This window comes from Muntiacus reevesi, chromosome 1 (genome assembly GCF_963930625.1).
Source record: "Muntiacus reevesi chromosome 1, mMunRee1.1, whole genome shotgun sequence".
Lineage (NCBI taxonomy): Eukaryota > Metazoa > Chordata > Mammalia > Artiodactyla > Cervidae > Muntiacus > Muntiacus reevesi.
This window is the reverse complement of record NC_089249.1, coordinates 147,007,007-147,029,363: the sequence shown is the minus strand read 5'-3', so window position 1 is coordinate 147,029,363 and position 22,357 is coordinate 147,007,007. Positions and strand designations below refer to the sequence as shown.

At 41.7% G+C, this 22,357-nt stretch overlaps 1 pseudogene; it reads left to right on the top strand.

Moving 5' to 3' along the window:
* Positions 1-21,393: 21,393 nt before the first annotated feature.
* Positions 21,394-21,776, top strand: LOC136164115 (non-histone chromosomal protein HMG-17 pseudogene; annotated as a pseudogene).
* The last annotated feature ends 581 nt before the right edge of the window (positions 21,777-22,357 follow it).

Sequence of the window (22,357 nt, the reverse complement as noted above, 5' to 3'; positions counted from 1 at the left end):
GGTTGTTGTTAGTTATTGTAGTTGTTGATACTACTGTTGTTATTAGTTCCATTTTAAAGTTTAGGACACTGAGGATGCAGAAAAAATGAAGTGACTTAATTGTGGAGCTTTCAGTGACAGGCTAACGCTGAAATTGTGGCTTTACTGCTTGAACCCAGTGCTCTTTCTTTTACACCAAGAGTGTCTTCTAGGAGAGAGGACCTGCCGTGACCTAAGGCACCTTGCTGAGACCATGACTCCAATGAACTTCTTGTAAGTTCTTTCTCTGTAGAACTGGATCCTGCTCTTTGTATCTTCCAGCACTCTCTATGGTCCAGTTGAAATAAATTTCCTTCCTTTCTTCTTTCCCAAGCATTTATTGAGCACCTGAATCCACTAAGTGCTATTCATCCTGCTGGGACTTGAAGACTAAAAGGTGTTAAAGACAGTCCCTGCCTCGTGTAGTTCAGTATCTAGTGGGGGACAGAAAAAAAGGACCCAGATAACCCCGAAACTGCGTGATAAGTGCGATGACAATAGATACAGAGGGTCCAGTAACAGCACATAAAAAGGAATCTAACCCAGCCTTTGAGGAGCAAGGAGGGTTTAACAGAAGAGGATCAACCAAAAGAAAACCTAGAGGACCTTTGGCCAGACCAAAGGGAGACCAGTGTGTTTCAGGCAGAGGGAACCAAATGAGCAAAGCCTGCAAGAAGAGTGAGTGTGAGACTTTGGGGGACCCACAGTTTGTTTAGGGTGGCTGACTACAGCGAGCGAGAGATGCTACAGGAAGTTGCAGTTAGAGAGGAACTCATGAACCAATCTGTGAAGATTGCAGGTGAGAAGTTTAGATTTCATTCTGTAAGCGATGGGGCATCATGGAGGGATTGTCAGTAGAAAGGAATGCAACCAGCTTTGAAATTTAGTAAAATAACTCCTACTGTTTTTTTGAGAATAAATTCAAACAAGCAGACTGAAATCAAGGAAATCTGCTGTGGGAAGTGCTGTGATGACACAGGTGTGAGATGATAGTGATGGTGATACACATATGCATCAACATGTGTGTGTGTGTGCATCAACATCACTATAATTGGAGTGTGTATGCTCAGTCATGTTCAACTCTTTGCAACACCGTGGGCTGTAGCCTGCCAGGCTCCTCTGTCCATGGAATTTTTCACAAGCAAGAATACTGGAGTGTATTGCCACTTACTACTCCAGGGGAATCTTCCCAAGGAACGGACACATGTCTCTTCCATCTCCTGCATTGGCAGGTGGATGCTTTACCACTCGCGCCACCTAGGAAGACCAAATAATATAATAAAAGCAGAGAACAGACTGAATTGAGGGATACCACCCTTAGGGTCGGTTGTGGACTTCAACATCTGCTTGAATCCAACAAAAGTACTGGATTTGCTCACTGGATACTATATCACAAACAAAAGTAACAATAATAATGTTTTTACTTATCAAGTCCTTACGATAAAGTCAGGCACTAAGCTAAGATCTTTAAATAAAGTACAGAATTTAAGAATGAAAACAAATCAATAGTGTTCTCATAGTTTATCCCTTATCTTACAAATGTAGATTCCTAGGACCCACTGGTGCCATAAGGAATCCAAATCTTCAGGGCTGGTGCCCAAAACTCTGCATTGAGATCCTATGTTCTTCCTGTGTGCTGAATCTTCAGAGCCACTGCTGTGAATCCCAAAGACTGTGACAATTTTATTCTAGGGAATGGCTACAATTAATGAAAAAAATAATAATTTCCAATTCCAAAAATAACAGTTTCAATTAACCTGGACTGCCTTGCGCTTAATGACATATAAATTCTCCAAATAGCATGAAATACCCCAGGGACAAGTACATAAAACATTTAGCTGAGAGTGAAACTGATAGGCACTTTGAAGCAGAGATACTGCTCTAGAGAAAGGTGTCCCAAATGGAACAGGCTTCAACACAAGCAGCCTAGCCTCTCTTTTAACTGTTTTCCATAAGGTGTTTGATCTACAAATATGTTTGAAGGAAGATATGTAGAGAAATAAAAGAAGAGGGTTTCTACAGTCAACAAGTCCACCACATGTTTTCTGAGCATTTGTGTAGCAGTGAAACCAGTAGGAACATGAGGATGTTAACACAAATAATGTTCAGCCTCTGCCTGTGTCTATTAGGGATCTTCGGTTGCAAGTAACAGAAATCAACTCCAGCTCACTTTGATGAGTAGTTGAATTTCCTAGAAGATCACTGAGGGTAGCTTTAAAATGGATCAGAGAACTAAACAATCAGACTTCATGAAGGTTGAGAGTTATGAAGCCTTAGGGATCAATGGAAGGAGAGCTCACGGGCAGACTTTCTAAGATTGTCAACAGAATGATTCTGCTCTAATCCGTGAGTCATTCTTCCCAAGAACCAACACTCAGGAAAAAACTAGAGTCTGGTTGGCCTAATTTGCATGATATGCACCTGGACTAAAAACATGAGCCTATGGAAAGGCTGATGGCTGAGTAGACTTGAGGAAGGACAGATTACACTGCCAGCCAAAGCACATGGGAAGAGATGGGGGAGTTCTCCAATGCCAAAGAGGGTATGGTTGACCAGAGAAGGTAGAAGAGGAGCTGAACAAGCAAAAAAAAGCAGCTATCCATTAGATTTTCCACAATCAGCTTCATTTCAAAGGGGAGGTTTGGCTGATTTTTGGTTCTCCCCATCAGCTCCCATTCCTGAAGTTCTCTGCCATGTAATCCTTCTCTCTCACCCTGTGATATAAGTAGATGCTGGTATTATATGCTTTCATAGGCTCATTTACCCTGCCTATAGTTGATTGGTCCTAGGGTAACCACCGATACTTTTTAAATGGAGTCCTCAAGGACCTTGACAGCAATTTCCCTCCACACTCAGGAAGCTGGTCATAGGGAATGAAGACAGCTGAGAGACGGAGAGAAGTGTGACTTTATTTGAGCCTCAGTCTCTAGCTGTCCCTGGAGTCAACCTACACCCTTCTTCTTACCACTATGACATAAGGTAACCTACTATTGTCAGCAACAAATAAGCAAAACACAACACTTTCTCATTGGTCCGGGTTTGGTCAAGGTGGGATTCTATCATTTTGAAGATACCAAAAGTATCTTTAGCAATTTAAGTGCATAAATAGCTACTATCAAGGCCATTCAGGACAACTGCCATCAGATTGACCTGGTGTTTAAAAGAGGAAGAAACCACACACATAATTCGAATAGCTCTCATTTACCAAGCACCTCGTGAGTCAGGCAGGCAAGGTACCTCACAAACATAATTCGATTACTTTTTTCATTAGTCCTGCAAGGACATATTATCTCCATCTCATAGGTAAGAGAAGTTAAGCAACTCACACACAATTGCCCAGATAGGAGATGGCAAAATCTGGGTGAAAATGTGACGCAGAAACACCCTTTCTTTGCCCTGCAGCCAAAAGCACAGTGGCACCTGTTTCTCTTTCTAACAATGGACGGATCTCCCAGGAGCTCATCCAGAATTACAATCAAGTTGCATCTCTACCCCCTTAAAATATAAAATTGTTTATTTTTGTTGAGTTCAGATTCAATGTTAATTATCACCTCATTATAGCCCATTGTAATTTAGATTGTTGCTGGGGATTGGAGTTTGCAAACATATTTGAATAGGGCTCGACCCCTCAGGCCACCAAGACTGTTGCATTTCTCTCTGTGTGCAGTTTTTTACAACTCTCTGTTGTTCATTTTGGTAAGAATTTATAAGCCTGACACCTTGGCCAGGGAACGGCGCATCACTATTTCTGAATTAGGGCCCTTCTGGGAGGGTGGAGTGTGGGGCAGAGTGCTTTGTTCACGCCGCCAGCAAGGATGCGTGTTATTTGTAGCCAGGAATCTATCAGCACAGCATCACAAGTCTTCTCTGCAGAGGTAGATGGTACCCTGGGGTAGAAGCAGAGTGTGTCTTAAGTCAGAGAAGATACGATTTCTGCCAGGCTTTGCCTTTAGTCAGTTGTGTGATCTTGGGAAAGTCACCTGCCCTCTCTTGGCCACCAGCTTGCCATGAGTAAAATACGAATGCTGTTCCAGACCATCCAGTCCCATCAGACACTGGGTAGAATGCTGGCCAAGCACAAGAAGTGCTGTGTAAAAGGAGTGCTAGGATCAAAGAGACTTGAGAAAAGCCACATTAAAGTTAAACTGACTTCATTACTAATGAGCTTCCAAGAGCCTTGAATATGCTATTGTATTTGGTCACCTTCACTCTGCAACACAGGAGGCAGCATTGTCCAGACGTTTTTTTTTAACTTGAAAGAATTTGATCTTTTTTCTAAGAACAACTTTTAGCAGCCCACAGGACATGGTGTTTTCTTGCAACAGTTTGGGAGACCCTGGATCAGAGGATTTGTGCTTTCTTTTGTGCCCCAGAAAACCCTGTTCATCACCTCAGCGTCTGCTTTTATTTCACCAAGTTCTCTTTCTCTGGTACCTATTCACCTCTCTCTTGAGCTGTTCACTTCTCTTCATTTCTCCACTGTGGCTTGTGCTATTCCAGAACCCACAACTCATTCGTTCATTCATCCTCTCTCCCTCTCTCTTTTCTTCCTCCTTTGGCCATCCCTCCTAACTACTTTCCACTTTCCCCTCTTGAAACTATAATCTTTTCTCTGCAAAGCAGTCAGAGATCTTTAGGAAGTTAGACTGGGTCCTGCTGGCTTAAAACACTGCAGCAGAGTCCCACTGCTCTTGGTATAAGTCCAAAGGCCTTATAATGGCCCACCAGGTCACATACAAATCTGGGCCCACCCTACCCCTGACTCTCTCATGCCACTTGCATGCTTTCTCCATATCCAGCAGCCACAGTGCCTTGGCACCTACTGTTTCTTCTGGCACATACTTCCTTAGATGCTCACATCAGTTATCCTCTTGGAGGTCTCAGGTCAAGCACCATCTCCTTAAGGAGGCTGACATTGTGTCTTCAACTGGAATGTCCCCATATTCCTCAGTCACTCAATCACATGTTCTTTTCCACATATGTTGACTTATTTGTTGACGGCTTCCTCTTTAAAGGAGTGAAAATTCCTTATGAGCAAGACTCTAGTCAGCCGTGTTCATGGCTGTGTCCAAAGAATCTATAATGGTGCTGAGCATAAACCAGGCACTCAATAAATACTTTCTGAATGAATGAGTGAATGAATGATTGAAAATGAATCAAAGAATGTTTCTCCAACAGACACTGAGTTCCTTGATAACAGAAGTGATATTTTATACTCTTCAAAGTCCCAGCTGTATGATCACAAAACTTTCTGTGGCTATTTTCTATCCTGTAAAATAGAGATAACAGTAGGTACTTCATGGATGAAGATGAAACAGAACCTTTGATATGTTCCTAGCAAGAGTGCCTGGCAAATGTAGCTCAGGGATGACAGTTTCATTTCCATGTCATTGTTTATGGACTCCACAGTTCCTAATGCAGAGTTCAGCACAGAGTAGACTGGCAACAATAAATTGTCAAATGAATAAACGAATGGAATGAAGGAGTTTACTAAAAATTCCCCAGCCAATCAGATATATGAAGCACCATGCACATGTTCCCAAAGTCTGCTATGATCCGGTGGTGTGATCTAAATCTGACGCCCTAAAGAGAGAAGGAATGCCTCTGAAAATCTGTTGATTACTCCTTCCTGAAGCTCATAAAAATAAGGAGAAGCCATTGCTCTGAGATACATTCCTACCTGCTAGAGAAGGAATGGATAAAAGGGTAACTGATTTCCAGTGAAATACCAGCCACCATGCCGGACATAAAAGATAAGTCAAGCATGACACGTTCTCTGAACTCACAGACCCATAGCCCAGTGAAGGAAACAGACAAACATGCAATTACAGTGTTGTAGGATGAGAGCTACAGGAGATGCTTCCTAGTACAAAGGAGGGGTGACCAAAACAAGTCTAAGAAGTCAGAAAATGCTTTCTGGAAGAAGGGATGCCCAGATTAAGAGTGACGAATGAACAAAGAAGTTGTAGAGAACAAACTAGTGGTTATGGGGAGGGGGTGCAACATAGGGGTGGGAGAGTAGGAAGGACAAAGTATTGCATTTAAGATAGGCTTAAGGACGTACTGTTCAACACTGGGAATATAGCCAATATTTTATAATAACTGTACATTGAAAATAACCTATAAAAATTGTACAAAAAAATTTTTTTAATTTAAAAAAGAACAAACAAGGAGGACTCAGCAAGGAGAAAAGGAGGCAAGTAGGACTCTAGTCAAAAAGGACCAAGCTCTTGGTTGAAAGGCACATGGGAAAGGGATGTGTTAGCAATGATGCTAAGGACTCTGGTTTGGGCAATCCTGTGATTCACAGTACCCAGGGGGATGACACGCCTTCTAAACTCCTCCACATGACTGGCTAGAGTGTGACTGGCATCCAACCTGCATAATTCACCTTTTTCAGGCATCTGCTCCTTAAAAGTTCCAGTTTTTCCTCTGCATCATTCACTGGGCCATCATAAAGTGTCTGCTATTGAAGGCTAAGGCAGGAATGGCAAAAACTTTCATCTAATGAGAGTGTATGAGTGTGAGTATGTGTTTGTGTACTGCAGTCCCTTGAGAGGGGAGAGGTTCTTGTAGACGAAGAGCTTACTTCAATGACTCTATCATGGTAATTAATATACTCCCTAAGCAGACTATGCTGCTGAAGGAAAAATAAGCTGCTCTCAAATAGGGGCAGATGTGATGCCAGGAAATGTGAACACTTTGGAAAGTATAGAAGGTCCTTGAAGCATGGGGAGCATCTGCAGATAAGAAGGCTGTTCTAAGTAGGAATTTTCATACACTGCATTTGAGTTGACAAAGCACTTTCATAATCATGATTTTATTGAATCTCCCAAGTATGATGACCACTCAGTATGACAATATTTGAGTAACACTAAAAGGTGCCCCCCATATTCAAAGACATAGATTGAATTTCCATGTGACCATTCATAGTAGGTATGTGGCAAAGGGATTTAGAGCCTGAAGGAGAAAGAAATGGCTTCTATCCAGTAGGGCAGGAGGCAGGATAATCTAGTCCAGAATGCAATGCCCATTTGGATACCACTCAGAGAATGGCAGAGGTAAGCAACTTCTGCTATTCCAGCCTCATTGACAGGACATCCCTAACGTGGAAATGGATGCAGAACAGGGACCATCACACTTCAGCCCACAGGCCAAATATGGCTTCTTGCCTATTTCTGAAAATAAAGTTTGATTGGAATGCAGCCATGACTGTTCGTTTATGTATTGTCTATGGCTGTTTGCAAACAATGATGGCACAGTTGAGTAACTGCAAGAGGGATCATAAAACCTAAAATATTTACTACTGGCCTTTTGTTGACCCTGAGGTAGAACATTGTACAGCCTCAAACACTGCTGAGACTTAAACATCTGTTCTTAACACTCTTCTCCCTGGTCACCATGTATAATAAGCAAAGCTAATATTTATGTATTGTTACAACTGTTTTAGTTGCTCATGTTAGGCATCCACTGCACTGGTTGATGGCTGTGCCCCACTGATGGTTAATTTTCAAAAATATTATCCCAGTGATAGAGGCTAGAAAGGCTCAGTTTCTCAACCTCCCTTAAAGTGAGATGTGGCTAGGTGACACAGTTCAGTTCAGTTCAGTAGGTCAGTCGTGTCCAAATCTTTTGCCACCCCATGAATCGCCACACGCCAGGCCTCCCTATACATCACCAACTCCCAGAGTCTACTCAAACTCATGTCCATCGAGCCGGTGATGCCATCCAGCCATCTCATCCTCTGTCATCCCCTTCTCCTCCTGCCCCTGATCCCTCCCAGCATCAGGGTCTTTTCCAATGAGTCAACTCTTCGCATGAGGTGGCCAAAGTACTGGAGTTTCAGCTTCAGCAACAGTCCTTCCAGTGAACACCCAGGACTGATTTCCTCTAGGATGGACCAGTTGGATCTCCTTGCAGTCCAAGGGACTCTCAAGCGTCTTCTCCAACACCGCAGTTCAAAAGCATCAATTCTTCAGCGCTCAGCTTTCTTCACAGCCCAACTCTCACATCCATACATGACCACTGGAAAAACTATAGTCTTGACTAGACAGATCTTTATTGGCAAAGTAATGTTTCTGCTTTTTAATATGCTGTCTAGATTGGTCATAACTTTCCTTCCAAGGAGTAAGCGCCTTTTAATTTCATGGCTGCAATCACCATCTGCAGTGATTTTGGAGCCCAAAAAAATAAAGTCTGACACTGCTTCCACTGTTTCCCCATCTATTTGCCATGAAGTGATGGGACCAGATGCCATGATCTTAGTTTTCTGAATGTTGAGCTTTAAGCCAACTTTTTCACTCTCCTCTTTCACTTTCATCAAGAGGCTTTTTAGTTTCTCTTCACTTTCTGCCATCAGGGTGGTGTCATCTGCATATCTGAGGTTATAGATATTTCTCCTGGCAATCTTGATTCCAGCTTCTGCTTCTTCCAGCCCAGCGTCTCTCATGATGTACTCTGCATAGAAGTTAAATAAGCAGGGTGACAATATACAGCCTTGACGTACTCCTTTTCCTATTTGGAACCAGTCTGTTGTTCCATGTCCAGTTCTAACTGTTGCTTCCTGACCTGCATATAGGTTTCTCAAGAGGCAGGTCAGGTGGTCTGGTATTTCCATCTCTTTCAGAATTTCCCACAGTTTATTGTGATCCACACAGTCAAAGGCTTTGTCATAGTCAATAAAGCAGAAACAGATGTTTTTCTGGAACTCTCTTGCTTTTTCGATGACCCAGAGGATGTTGGCAATTTGATCTCTGGTTCCTCTGCCTTTTCTAAAACCAGACTCCTCTAAATCCTTTGATCTGCTTCAAGCTCACCACACAACTCTTGATTAGAACTTGCCTGATGGATGGGTTGTGAGTCAGAGACAGCAATTCTAGTCCTACTCTGCCAATGACTGACCCTCATTCTCCATGCATCCTTCTTGCTCTCTCTAGAGTTTCAATTTCTTTATCTATAAAATTCAAAAAGCTAGACTTCAGTCTCTACTCTTTCCTCTTGTTCTCTCACTCTGTAATTAAATTCTTTAATTCTAAAACTGCAGACTAAGGTGACTAACCTTTTCCAGGGCATCTTCCCAACCCAGGGTTCAAACTTGGTCTCCTGCTCTTCATGCTGATTCTTTACTGTCTGAGCCACAAAGGGAAGTAAGGCATGACTGTAAATAAGCATTAAAATAACTACAAACTTCCTGGTGGTTGGTAGATGAGTGGGGATGGAGCTGATGATGGTATAACTTATGGTTAAAAGGAAAGCAGAAGCTTATAAGAGGACAGTTCTTACTGATATAATATCCAAAATACAAAGTTCAAAAGTTATAAAGAAGACAAAAGACCACCTAAAGGATAGTGCCTTAAACAGTGAGCCATAAAAGAGCAGTGCCAACACTAGCATACTCTTTTACTTCTCAAATATGGTTCACTCACCTTTCAATTGATATGAATAACATGTTTATTACAACATTCTTTTTCCACTAAGACAAAAATGATGACTAAGACTTAATAAGAAATGCCAGTTACTAATGCACCCTAAATATCTATGTTTGTCTCTCCTTAAGCTCAGAGGCTTCCCTTCCTGCCAGAAGAAAAGTGTTGCCTGTCCTAGTATATAATTTAAGTGTGCTCAGTACTTTATAACTAGCAAAGTGTTTTAATCTATTTTGCATTTGATCTTCATGACAATATGTGAAGGAGACAGAATCACAATAACTAACCTTTGTTGCAAATGATGAAACCGAGGCTCAAAAAGCTAAAGCAGTATGAGAAGGTTGCCCAGGTTTGGTTCAGGACTGAAACCAAGCCCCATCCCATTTAACTCCATACTTGGGGTTCCTGCAGCAAACAGAACACCTCTTTTCATACCAGGCATTGCTCACAGCTATATGCAGGCACCATCTGGCAGGTACCTCTCGAGAGAGTGATCCAGGGTCTCTCTGGGTAACTTCCAGGCAGCAGCCCCACTCTATTTCTATTTCAACTGCTGTCAAACAGAATCAATGACGCTTCAACATATTATCTCAAATATATAGTCCTGACAGTAGGTTCGATACCTTACAATAGCCTAGTTATAGCTGATTTTTAAAAATTAAGATTAGACACAGGAAAATGGAACAAAGTGGAAATAAAAGATATGAACTGAGTCTTGTTCAGATGAATCAATAAAGGATAACCATGGTTCACTGTCGGTCTCTTCATCTGAGCCTGACCCTAAAGACCAGGCTATCACCCAGCTAGTCCTTGCTCTGGGCATCCAGGTCACCACTTCCAGACTCTCTCATTTATTTACACAATCATTCATTCAGCAATAGAGAAGAGATGAATAGGACACGTTGTCTGGAGAGGCTATGGAATAAGTAGCTTAAGAGCAAGGACTTGAGGATAGAGTTTTTACATCTTTTTATGCCTTGGCTTCCTCAGGTTTAATAATAATCATAATAGGCAGAACTATTAGGAGATAACTTCAAGCCAGGCACTATTCTAGTTTTTTACATGTATGAATGCATTTATACTTCACAACAAATGAAGTGGGTAAGAGTTTTACCCCCATTTTACAGATGTGAATACTGAGATGCCAAGAGGTAAAGCAGTTTGGACAAAACCATGTAACTAGCGAATGATGGTGCTGAGCAGTACAGCTCCAGAATTCACGCTCAAAACCACCATCCGGTATGACATGTAGGCCAAGGTTAGTCAATAGAACTTTCCACTGTGAAGGAAATATTCTGTGCTGCCCAGGATGGTTTAGGCACTAGGCATATGCAGCTACTCCAATATGTAGCCATTAGCCACATGTGGCTATCGAGCTCTTGATAGTACAACCAAGGAACTGAATTTTTAATTTCATTTGATTTAAATTAGTTTAAATTAATTTAATTAATTTAAATGGAAATAGCTGTACGTGACTAGTGGCTATTGATTGCACAGCACAGCTCTACACTGCTCTACACAGATAGTAACACTATATTCATCATCAGCTCTGGAGCTCTTGTGCAGTAACTGTCTGTCAACGGTTCAGTCCAGTGCTGAGCATATAACAGGCGCTCGATCTGTGTGAGCTACTATTTTTGCAGTAGTAGGCATTGAACAAATATTTACCTGCAAACTCTTATCTGAATTATAAAACCCCCAAAGCTCCGAAAACCGAATTTTGTGTGTGCATGTGTGTGTCTGTGTGTGTATAACCCATTTTGAATTTTATCAGATGCTTTTTCTGCATCTATTGAAATGATCGTATGGTTTCTGTCTTTCCTTTTGTTGATGTAGTATATCACGCTGGTTGATTTGTGTATGTTGAACCACTCCTTTGACCCTGAGATAGAAACAACTTGATCATGGTTCAGTGATCTTTTTCATGTGTTGCTAGATTCAGTTTGCTAATATTTTGTTCAGAATTTTTGCATCTATAGGCAACTCATTTTGGCAGCATATCTAAGCTGATCTGAAATTCATTTGAGACTACAAACTGACCTGTACTGACGGGACACTACTTACAGCGTCTATTCATGCTACATTTATTTATTACACATTTTACTGCAGAAATATTAATGTGCTCAATGATGGGTGCTGCCCCAAGCTTGGCAGGGGTGTTGTATAATATGTAATATACATATCACATGGCCTTTCTCCGATCTGAAATATTCTAAATTTCTGACATACAACTGGCCCCTAAGGTCCCAAATTGGAGATCATAGACCTGCATTTGCATTTTTATACTGCATTAGCTGTGATGGACAGAGCAGAGAGGACCAGGCCTGATCTGGAAACCTCAGTCCGCACTTGTGTTGCTGTCAGAGAGGAAGTACTGGTTCTCCAGAAAAGCTGGAGCAGAGGTGGGGCTGAAGCCCCACTCACTGTGTCTGAGCAGACAGACCCAACCATGGGACAAGGGAGCATCCGCAGCTGTGTTCATCCTGGGGTAGCCACGTTTCCAGCTATTGCTTTATGAGTCTGCTCAGTAAGTTTATTGAAATAGTCCTGCAAGGAAAAGGGCAAGACGCTCTTATTTCTTTAGTGAGTGTGTGATTCTAGGAGCTCTTCTGCTCTAGGCTGATGTTGCCCAGAGCTCCTGCCCCCTTGTACAGAGCCAGCCTCTGATCTCTTCCCCGCATCTTTCTCCTGGACCTACCCTATATTCCAGAATGCCAGGGTTTCATAAAAAGGGACCTGCTTTACATATACCTCTCTCATACTGTGAGCTGGCCCCGGTACCAGAAATATCCCTTGTTGGCTTCATCCTTTGAGACGAGGCATTTTATCCTGTAGAGATCTCAATTTGAAGGCAGTGTAGTGAGGTGGAGTCTGTACTTCCTGAGTGATTTGGGATAAATCACTTATACCTGCTGAGTCATGATTAGCTCATTAGAAAAAGGAGCAAATAATATCCTACAAAGTGTTCTTGTACGAATAAGGAAAGCACTACAAAGTGTCCTAGCAGAATGAATGGGATGCTGGAAGGCATAGATTGGTGACTGATGGACTGAAGCCACCTCCTCCTCCTCCTCTTTGCCTCCAAGTGTAGTCATCATCTTTATCTCAGTGGAGAAGGAAAAGCCCAGGTTCAGAAGAAGCCTGATGTATCTTATTAAAAAGCGCCTGTGATTCCTGTGAGCCTCAGTTTCCACATCTGTATAAATGGGAAATAAGGCTTCCCTCTCATGGTTGCACCCTGAAAGAATCAGAGGGGCCCTATATATCCAGAAAGCCCCACCCAATGTCTGGCCCATGGAGCAAGCCTCTCTTCCCTACCACTAATAAGCCAAAGACACTAAAAAGACTGACATTTTCCTTTCAACTTCAGCTGCTTAATAATTCCTAACTAAGAATGATGGAATTCGATACTAAAATCAATGAAGAGGAGCCATGTGGCCCTTTTTAATCAAAATCAAAAACAGCAGTGCCATCACCTGCAGCCACATCAGGGGAAGCATCATCGGGAAAAGAAGCCAAGGAAGAGAATGCTTTCAGAGTTCCCATCTCCGAAGAAACAAGAGACAGGCAGAGCTGGCCTCCGTCTTTAATGATAGGATATAATTCCAATTTCACAACTTAATTATGAGTGGATGAAAAGGACAGCGTGAAAAACTAGGTGAGGGTAGGGAGTTTCATCTCGTTAGGTTCACTGACACCTCATTAGGGACTTTGAAAAACATTCTGCTTCCAGGCAATTTTGCTACTATCTTGATTTTTTTCCACATTTATCTGGCTCCATTTATTTGACTTGACACAAGTAGGAAAATGGGATCTTTGATTTTTTTTTTTTTCCAGCTCATCAACTAGCACTTCTCATCCCCGACTTGAAACTGCAGGTTCTTCGTCAGGTTATGATCTTCAATGCCATAGAATCAGAGCTGCCAGACTCATCTTCCAAAAACATGAGCTGGATCACGCCAGGCCCCTGCTCCAAATCTTTAATGGCTCTCCACTGTGTACAGGACCACATCCAAACACAAGAGCATGGTGTTCAAGTACTAGCTACTTTTCAGATCTCATTTCCTACTTCCTTTTCTCTCAATATCCATTCAGATTATAACAGGGCTACTTAGCATTCCCTCAGGCCCACCCAGCAGAAGGTATCATGACATTCATGATGTTTTCCTCTTCTTTCTCAATTTCCCCTACTACCTGAGAAAACACAATTCATTCCCAAAGATTCAAGTCAAACATTCAGGTTTGGGGGACTTCCCTGGTGACTCAGTGGTAAAGAATCTGCCTGTCAATACAAGAGACACAAGAGACAATTCCTGGGTCGGGAAAATCTCCTGGAGGAGGAAATGGCAACCTACTCCAGTATTCTTGCCTGGAGAATCCCATGAACAGAGGATCCTGGTAGGCTACAGTCCACAGGGTTGCACAGAGGTGGACACGGCTGAAGCGATTTAGTACACATGCGTGTATAATGTAAACATATGTATATTTATTTATATATATGTATAACTGATTCACTTTGCTGTATACTTGAAACTCATACAAAATTGTAAATCACTTATACTTCAATTAAAAAATAAAGGGAAAAAATTCAGTTTTCTATCAAAGTGTGTTTGTTTTTCACAATCCAATACTTCCTACTCCTTCTTTGCACCGCCAGTACAAAGATTCTCAATACCTGTCTTGAATGCTAGTCAGTGGTCCGGGTCTGCCTGCCCACCCAACTGTGGGGTCCTTGAGAACACAGTCCTGCTACAGTTAACTATCTACACTTACTACTGGAACACATCACACAGGTATGTCCCAGTGAGTTGTGAGATGTGTCAGAACCTTCCTCTAAGATACGAAACTTAGTTAAAAAAAAAATAGTATTCAAGATAAATGAAAGATAAATAGCTTTTTTTTCCCCCTAATAATGTTCTTGTCACACCTTTCCTTGCTCTCTTGAGTAGAAAAGGGTCAAGTTAAAGTTAGAACATGAGGAATGATGCATATTCTTGAGGTCTCCCACAGGTGTCTGTCTTGTGAGTATTTGAAGAAAAATAAAAGCATTGAGACGTGCTGCTCTGTAACATCAAACTGTGTGATGATATGATAAATATATGGAAGACGAATTACTGTCCTTGATCACATTCTGAGGGCTGGAATTCGTTCCCTTGACAGGGACATACCACCTGCGGATGGTACCATCCCCTGAACCACACCATTGCCCAAAGAGGAAAAGTCTTGATGATAAGTGGAACCAAAGAGAATGTCTTAGTCTCCTAAGAACAATCCACCATTTATTTATTTGGAGATTCTGCCTTTACTGCATGTTAAGCCAACTGAGAACCTGAATTAATTGCTGCAACATGGCAAAGGGATTTGAAGTTAGGAGATGTGGGTTTAATTTCCTGCAAACTGCTAACTGTTAAAAAATAAGAGGATGGTTTTTGGCAAATCCCTTCTCTGGGCCTCCATTCCTCAATTGTAAAGCCATAAACTAAAATTGTTGTGAAATCACCACCTTGCAGCTTCGTTATATGGATCTAATGAGATGATGTATATGGAAAAATGCAGTGTAAATCATAAAGTATTCTATCAATGGGAGTTAGTTATTGGTATTAGGAATTCGCTAAGGGTGGAAATGGCAACCCACTCCAGTATTCTTGCCTGGAAAATCCCATGAACACAGAAACCTGATGGGCTATGGTCCATGGGTCACAAAGAGTCAGACACAATTTGGCAACTGAGCACAAGGGTAAAATGCCTTCTCACATCTGGATCCTTTGTTATTAAAAAGGCAGCCTCAGACCATAGTAGACTGAATGGGCTTTGGAGTCTGACATCCCGTTCTCAAGAACTGATCCCATCACTTACTGGCTGTGTGATTAAGAATAAGTCATGTAACCTCTCTGAGCTTTGTGTCCTTATCTATAAAATGGGGATGACAAGATTTTTGTGATAGTATTAAAAGGAGTGCATTTCTGAAAGATAAAGGCAGCAAAACTGCTCCAGCATGGTCCACAGAAACTTCAATGAGAGCACCAAAGAGGAACTGAGTTTCATCAAGGAACTGGTTTTGCAGAGTGAGTAGGAGTTTTCTGGGGAAAGTAACATTCCAGGAAAAAAAGACAGTGTTATGAAGGGCAGAAGTAAGAATATCTAGAAATCTCTTGATTTCTCTTCCTTCTGCTTTCCTATATACAAAATGCCTTTCTCCTACTTTTCTGAGATATTCTGAAGGGGAATGAGACGAGGAATTTCTAACACACTTCAGTCCCAGGAAGAAATAAATATACACAGTCAGTATCTCTCTGGCCATTATCTCTCTCTAGAGCTGGCCTCTGATTGGTAGTCACAGTGGTTAGGACTATGCTTCCACTGCAGGGGGGATGGGTTCAATCCCTAATCAGGGAACTAAGATCCTGCATGCCACTTGAAGCAGCAAAAAAAACAAAAAACAAAAAACGCCTAAGACATCAGTAGGCCCACGGAGAAAGGACTCTATAAGGAGGGGAAAGGGTCTGTCATTCCTTTACTGTTCTCAGTTGCATTTTCCCAAGTTCAAGACATTTGGAGAAGTAAAGTATAGGTACAGTATGTACAAAATGTCTCTCAGAATCTTCCTGGGGAATATTTTCTTAAGTTCCTGCTCCACCTGAGATAGTCTTTAAAATAAGAGCCACAGATAGAATGATAAACTATAATAGACTTTTCCAAGCAGAAGCAATTGGTGATGGGGGCGGGGGTGGGAAGGAGATGAATAATAGCAAAGTAGGTGAAAAGAAAAGTATTTCGGGAACGCTCTTGTTCTTCATCAAAATGGAAACACTTTACCTTGACAAAGCTCTCAGGTTTTAGGCTGCCTTGTAATTTATCCTTTATAGAAGACAGTTTCCCTTTGTTCTCTGAAATCACGAAGAGCCCAATGACAAGACCGACTTAGAGATCAAGTGGGCCCTTACTAGCTGGGTGGTCTCAGGTAAGACACTTAGCATCTCTGGTTCCCAAATTTCCCATCTGGAAGACGAAGGAATTTCATTCACAGATTGGTCAAGTCTCTTCTGGCTCTTAAAAGTCTTACTCAACTCACATCTGAGACTGTGTGCTAATTAAGTACTAGGGGAGGGGAAGGAGAGGACCACTTGGAAGATACAGTCTGGGTCATGTTCAGTTTACAGTCAGACATTGGAGGGGAATCTGATGGACACCAAACAACTACCATGTGTAAAACACCATGCTAGATTCTTAATATCCTTACTCTTGTTTAACCATGGCCTCAGTCCTGTGAAGTGCTGGGAGGTAATGACCACTCCCTGGCACACTGCCAAGCCCAGAACCAGCTGAAAGATCTATACAAAAGTCAGACAGAGAGAGATCAAATGCTCTGATTTACTGCTGTTGCAGCTGGATTGGAGAAAACACTAGTGTGTGACCAGAATCAAGCTTCCTGTAACTATCCCCCTTCCCTAACTCCCTTGACTTCTACAAGAAGGCAGGTAAGGAACACACGTGTCCTCTACACAAGCAGATGCCAAAGTGAACTCCCGGACAAGGCTGGACCTCTGGGATAGCCCTTCACTCACACTCAGCAAGCAGGTAAGTCTTGCCCGGCCCTCTGGCTGACACAAAGGAGTGAGCAGAGAAAGAGCAGGAGTTTTCTGCTTCTACCTCTCCTTTCCTGAAGGTGGCATGGAAGCTTTTCCTTCTACGAAAATGGAGGTCGTCACGCAGGATAAGTAGCCCCTTCAAAACTATGATTAACCAGGTTTATAGGAGCTTAGTGGGCTCACACTAGCTGCTCAAGGTGACCCAGCTAGTAAGGGGCAGGACCGGGGTCAGCACTCAAGTGTGCTAAATTCTTTCTCTTTCCGTTCTACTATGTGAAGTCCTATGCAAACACACACAAACAACTTTGGTGAGTGACAGTGTCATGGGTATCATGTGAATAGTAGAAATGCCACAGACTATTTTAAAATATGTAGTGTAAACATCTAGGTTTTCAGAGTAACTTGTCATCTCAGCATCTCAGTTACTGCGAAGTTACATATATATATAGATGCGTGGGTATGTGTGTGTATGTGTATATATACACACACAAATACATATATATCTATGTTTATGTAGCATCATCTTGTAGCCCTGTAGCAATAAGCTTCAGGATGCACATAAACAGAAATAGGGAATAAAATGGTTGCTATGCTATGGATTATATATATCATCTTAGATTTCTATATATATAAACCATGCAAGACCTTATTTATCCAAAATCATGAATTCATACAGATATGAGCAATTGTAGATTTAAGACCAGTGCTTTAAAAAGTTACCTTTTTAAAAAAAATAACATTCTTTCTACCATATCGTATTCTCATCCCTGGTTCCTTAAATAGGGGTTAAGAAGTCAAGTCAGCATTATCAACATCACCTACAGGGCTAGATTTCAGTAATGACTCAAGGTGAGCTGTGTTCAGGAGATGATGTGCTACCTATATTTTCTTGACTACTCTTTGCCAGGATGCATGTCTACCTGAATAACATTGGGATAACTTTTCTTTAGAATTTGCATGCTTTTGATTAGTTACAGGTAATAAGCTAGACATTAAGAACACCAGATAAATGATTAAACATTTGACACAAGATTCTTTGTGGTGTCTCCCCATATTTTAAACAAGGAAGTAATCTAGCATAGTAGTTTAAGACTGTGTACCATGGAGTCAGATGCCACCTGCAACAGTGTGTGCTCAGGCCAGTGTCTTTGCCTCTCTCAGCCTTATTTTTCCTTTCTATAAAATAGGAACATAATGGCACCTTCATCATAGAGAGCATTCTGAAGGTTAAGTGAACTCATTCACATAAAGTAATGAGCAATAAACCCAGCATATACTAAGCATTTAGAAAGAACATGGTCATCGCAATTGTATAAGGCAAATTATATAATAATAACAGATATGGTTATAGATTCAATCTGTCATTGTTATTACTACTCCTATTATTACTATTACTATTATATTTATATAATTGTTATATCCTCTGGAGAAGGGAATGACCACCCACTCCAGTATTCTTGCCTGGAGAATTCCAAGGACAGAGGACCTGGGTGGGCTACAGTCCATGGGTTCACAAAGAGTTGGACATGACTGAGCAACTAACCATTACTTTATGGCAAATAGATGGGGAAACAGTGGAAATAGTGTCAGACATTTTTTGGGCTCCAAAATCACTGCAGATGGTGATTGCAGCCATAAAATTAAAAGACGCTTACTCCTTGGAAGGAAAGTTATGACCAACCTAGATAGCATATTAAAAAGCAGAGACATTACATTGCCAACAAAGGTCCATCTAGTCAAGACTATGGTTTTTCCAGTGGTCGTGTATGGATGTGAAATTTGGACTGTGAAGAAAGCTGAGCGCCAAAAAAATTGATGCTTTTGAACTGTGGTGTTGGAGAAGACTCTTGAGAGTCCCTTGGACTGCAAGGAGATCCAACCAGTCCATCCTAAAGGAGATCAGTCCTGGGTATTCATTGGAAGGACTGATGCTGAAGCTGAAATTCCAATACTTTGGTCACCTCATGCAAAGAGTTGACTCATTGGAAAAGACTCTGATGCTGGGAGGGATTGGGGGCAGGAGGAGAAGGGGACGACAGAAGATGAGATGGCTGGATGGCATCACCGACTCAATGGACATGAGTTTGAGTAAACTCAGGGATTTGGTGATGGACAGGGAGGCCTGGCATGCTGTGATTCATGGGGTCACAAATAGTCGGACATGACTGAGTGACAGAACTGAACTGAACTGGACTGAGTGACTAACACTACCCATGACATGACATTATCTTATTTGAATTGAGGGAAGTTTAAGATCTGGTTTTCTCATATTTCTTATGCACCTATGTGATAACAAAAGATAGAAATTGTAAATAGTATACCTTGAAGTGTTTTATTTGGGACTTGTATTGAATCAAATGCTAAAGCAGTTAAGGTACATTGAGGAGAAAATCCAGTGGTCTTAAATAGCACAAAGGTTAAATAGCACTACGAGCCATGGGTTTCACCGTGTTGAATGGATTTTGCTTATTTGTTTTTCTGGTTTTTAATTAGTACAATCTTAAAAACATGAATTTTGATTAGGCCCATTTGAAATCCAGCACATTTTATCCTGGGCTCAATTTAGTTTCTAGTTTATGTGAGCTCCTTTCATTCTTTTAAGAAATATCTATGACTAGAGTGTAAATGATAATGCTAGAAATAAAATATTATTTATATATCATTTTATAATTTTTTTTTTTGCCATGCCACATGGCTTATGGGATCTTAGTTCCCTGACCAGGGATTGGACCCAGGCCCCCTGCAGTGGAAGCACAGAGTCCTAACCATTGGACCTCCAGGGAATTCCTATCATTTTATAATTTTCAATAGGACTTTAAGTATATTCTCTTCTGCTGAAATTCACTAGGTTCATGGATCAGGGATACTCAACCCATTATATAGACAGGAGCACTACAGAGGTGAAGAAACGCAGAGGAGTGAGGCTGGATTATGATATTATTGATCTAAGCTGTGGGGGAGGCCAGTAAATGGTCTAAAATCTCTATTGCAGGATCCAAGAGAAGAAGGGGACAGACCATCACCATGAAGGAGCCAGAGGAAGGGAATGGGGGTTACTGATGAAACACTGGACTTGATTATTAAGACCCCCTTCTATCTATTCTATCTCTCTATGAAAAAGCGCTTTTAAGCATCACACCAATTTGGTCCTGGAATACGGTCAATCTGGCCTTTTCCAACAGAATATGTTCTACAGAAGGAAAAAGCCTCAAAGGACCCTCCTGGCATGAATGCCCTGCTGCTCCCCTACACTAGACCAGGGCCAAGATTTCTATCGAAGTAACTAGAGATGAAGAAGGGAACACACCAGGCCCTTGATATTTCTGAGCCTCCGGAAAAGCCAAACCCCAGGACTCCCTGCAGGCGAGGAGAAAGAGAAACCCTTTGAGGCTCAGCTTGAATCTGCAAGCCTTTCAGAACACTGAGAAAGCTAAACACAGCCATCCCATGACTACTCATTTGGAAAGAGCCCATCTTTTTCAAAACATGGGTCTTAAAAGTGGATCATCTATTTTTGCTTTTGTCGCTTTTGCGTTTGGTGTCAAATCCAAAAAGTCATTGCCAAGTCTGATGTCAAGGAGCTTAACCCTTATGTTTTCTCCCAGGAGTTTTCTGATTTCAGGTTTTACATTCAAGTCTATCCTTTTTGAGTCAATTTTTTGTATGGTGTAAGATAGGGATCTGGTTTGATTCTTTTGTGTGTGACTGTCTGCAAACAGGATATGGAAGAAATATCTGTACTCCAATGTTCACTCAGTATTATTCACAGTAGCTAAGATGTGGAAAAGACCTACATGTCCATGAACAGATGAACAAATAGATGTGAGATATGTACATCTATGAATACTAGGCTTTCTTCTGTACATTCCTATGAACTTATACTCTCTTGGGTATATCCCTGTTTTCTGTTTATACACAGACTGACAGACCATAATCTGATTTTATTTCTTAAAAATAAGAAATATTTTTAAGGGGTCTTTGTCCCCTTCTTCCATCTCCGACTTTTGGGCATCTAAGCTGCTACAAGCCTCTCTCTGGTCTAGGTGCATGACTACGTTTTAGTCTCAATACTTTCTTTTTCCCCACTCTGAACCTTACACCCCTGCTTAACACTTTGCTATTTGGTCTCTGTGGTTTTCTGCAAAGGTTACATTTCCTTCACTTACTCTCTGTCTCCTGGCAAGCTCCTATTCACCCCTCAAAATTACACTAAAAGATTTGCAGGCACCAATCTCCAAAATAGCCCTCATCCATTACACATCCAGCAGGCAGCCTCAGCTAATGCCAGAGCCCCTTTAAAGATGTCCCCTGCCAGAGCAGTGTGAAGAGGCGAGAGAGACCCCTGGACCAACCACAGCCTGCATGCCACTGCATCCCTGTGTCCAGCACCGACATCCCACTGCCGTAACCACTATACCCAAGAGAAAGTCTGAAGGGGGTGCTAAAGGAGATAAGGCCAAGGTGAAGGATGAACCACACAGAAGATCTGCAAGGTTATCTGCTAAACCTGCTCCTCCAAAGCCAGAGCCCAGGACTAAAAAGGCCCCTGTAAAGAAGGTACCCAAAGGGAAAAGGGGGAAAGCTGGTGCTGGCAAGGGTGGGAATAACCCTGCAGAAAATGGAGACGCCAAAACAGACCAGGCACAGAAAGCTGAAGGTGCAGGAGATGCTAAGTGAAGGGTGTGCATTTCTGATAACTGTGTACTGAACAGCTTGAAATACTATTTTTTATCAAGTTTTATAAAAATGCAGAATTTTGTTTTACTTTTTTTTAAGCTATGTTGTTAGCACACAGAATACTTCATTGCTGTTTTTCGGGGGAAAGGCACATGTCACTAACAGAATGTCTCAGAAGCTGAGTTGACATGGGGGAAAAACACCTTTCCCGTGTAGTTTTGAGAGACTTCCTGTTGGTTCCCAGGAAGGAGGGATTCCTTGAGTTGACACACATTAGCCACCTTGGCACAGATGCCTTGTGATGTGGAAAAACTAAAATTTAGTTTTCATGTCCTCTTCTCCTTTTCCACCTCAGCATAGAAATTACTCCCCTAAACCATCCCTCTGCGTCATCCCAGAGCTCCAGCCCCGAGCCCCCTGTATCGTGCATCAGACCTGGACTGGCGATTCATTTCACACATGATAATTTACATGTTTCAATGCCATTCTCCCATATCATCCCGCCCTTGCCCTCTCCCACAGAGTCCAAAATGATTTTGGTAGTCCATTTGAAAGAGGGATTGTGAAAGTTGTATACAGTTAATGATTGTCTGCCCCATATCCTGCCTGAAATACCATAATTGTTTATGAAAAGTATCTTTAATAAAG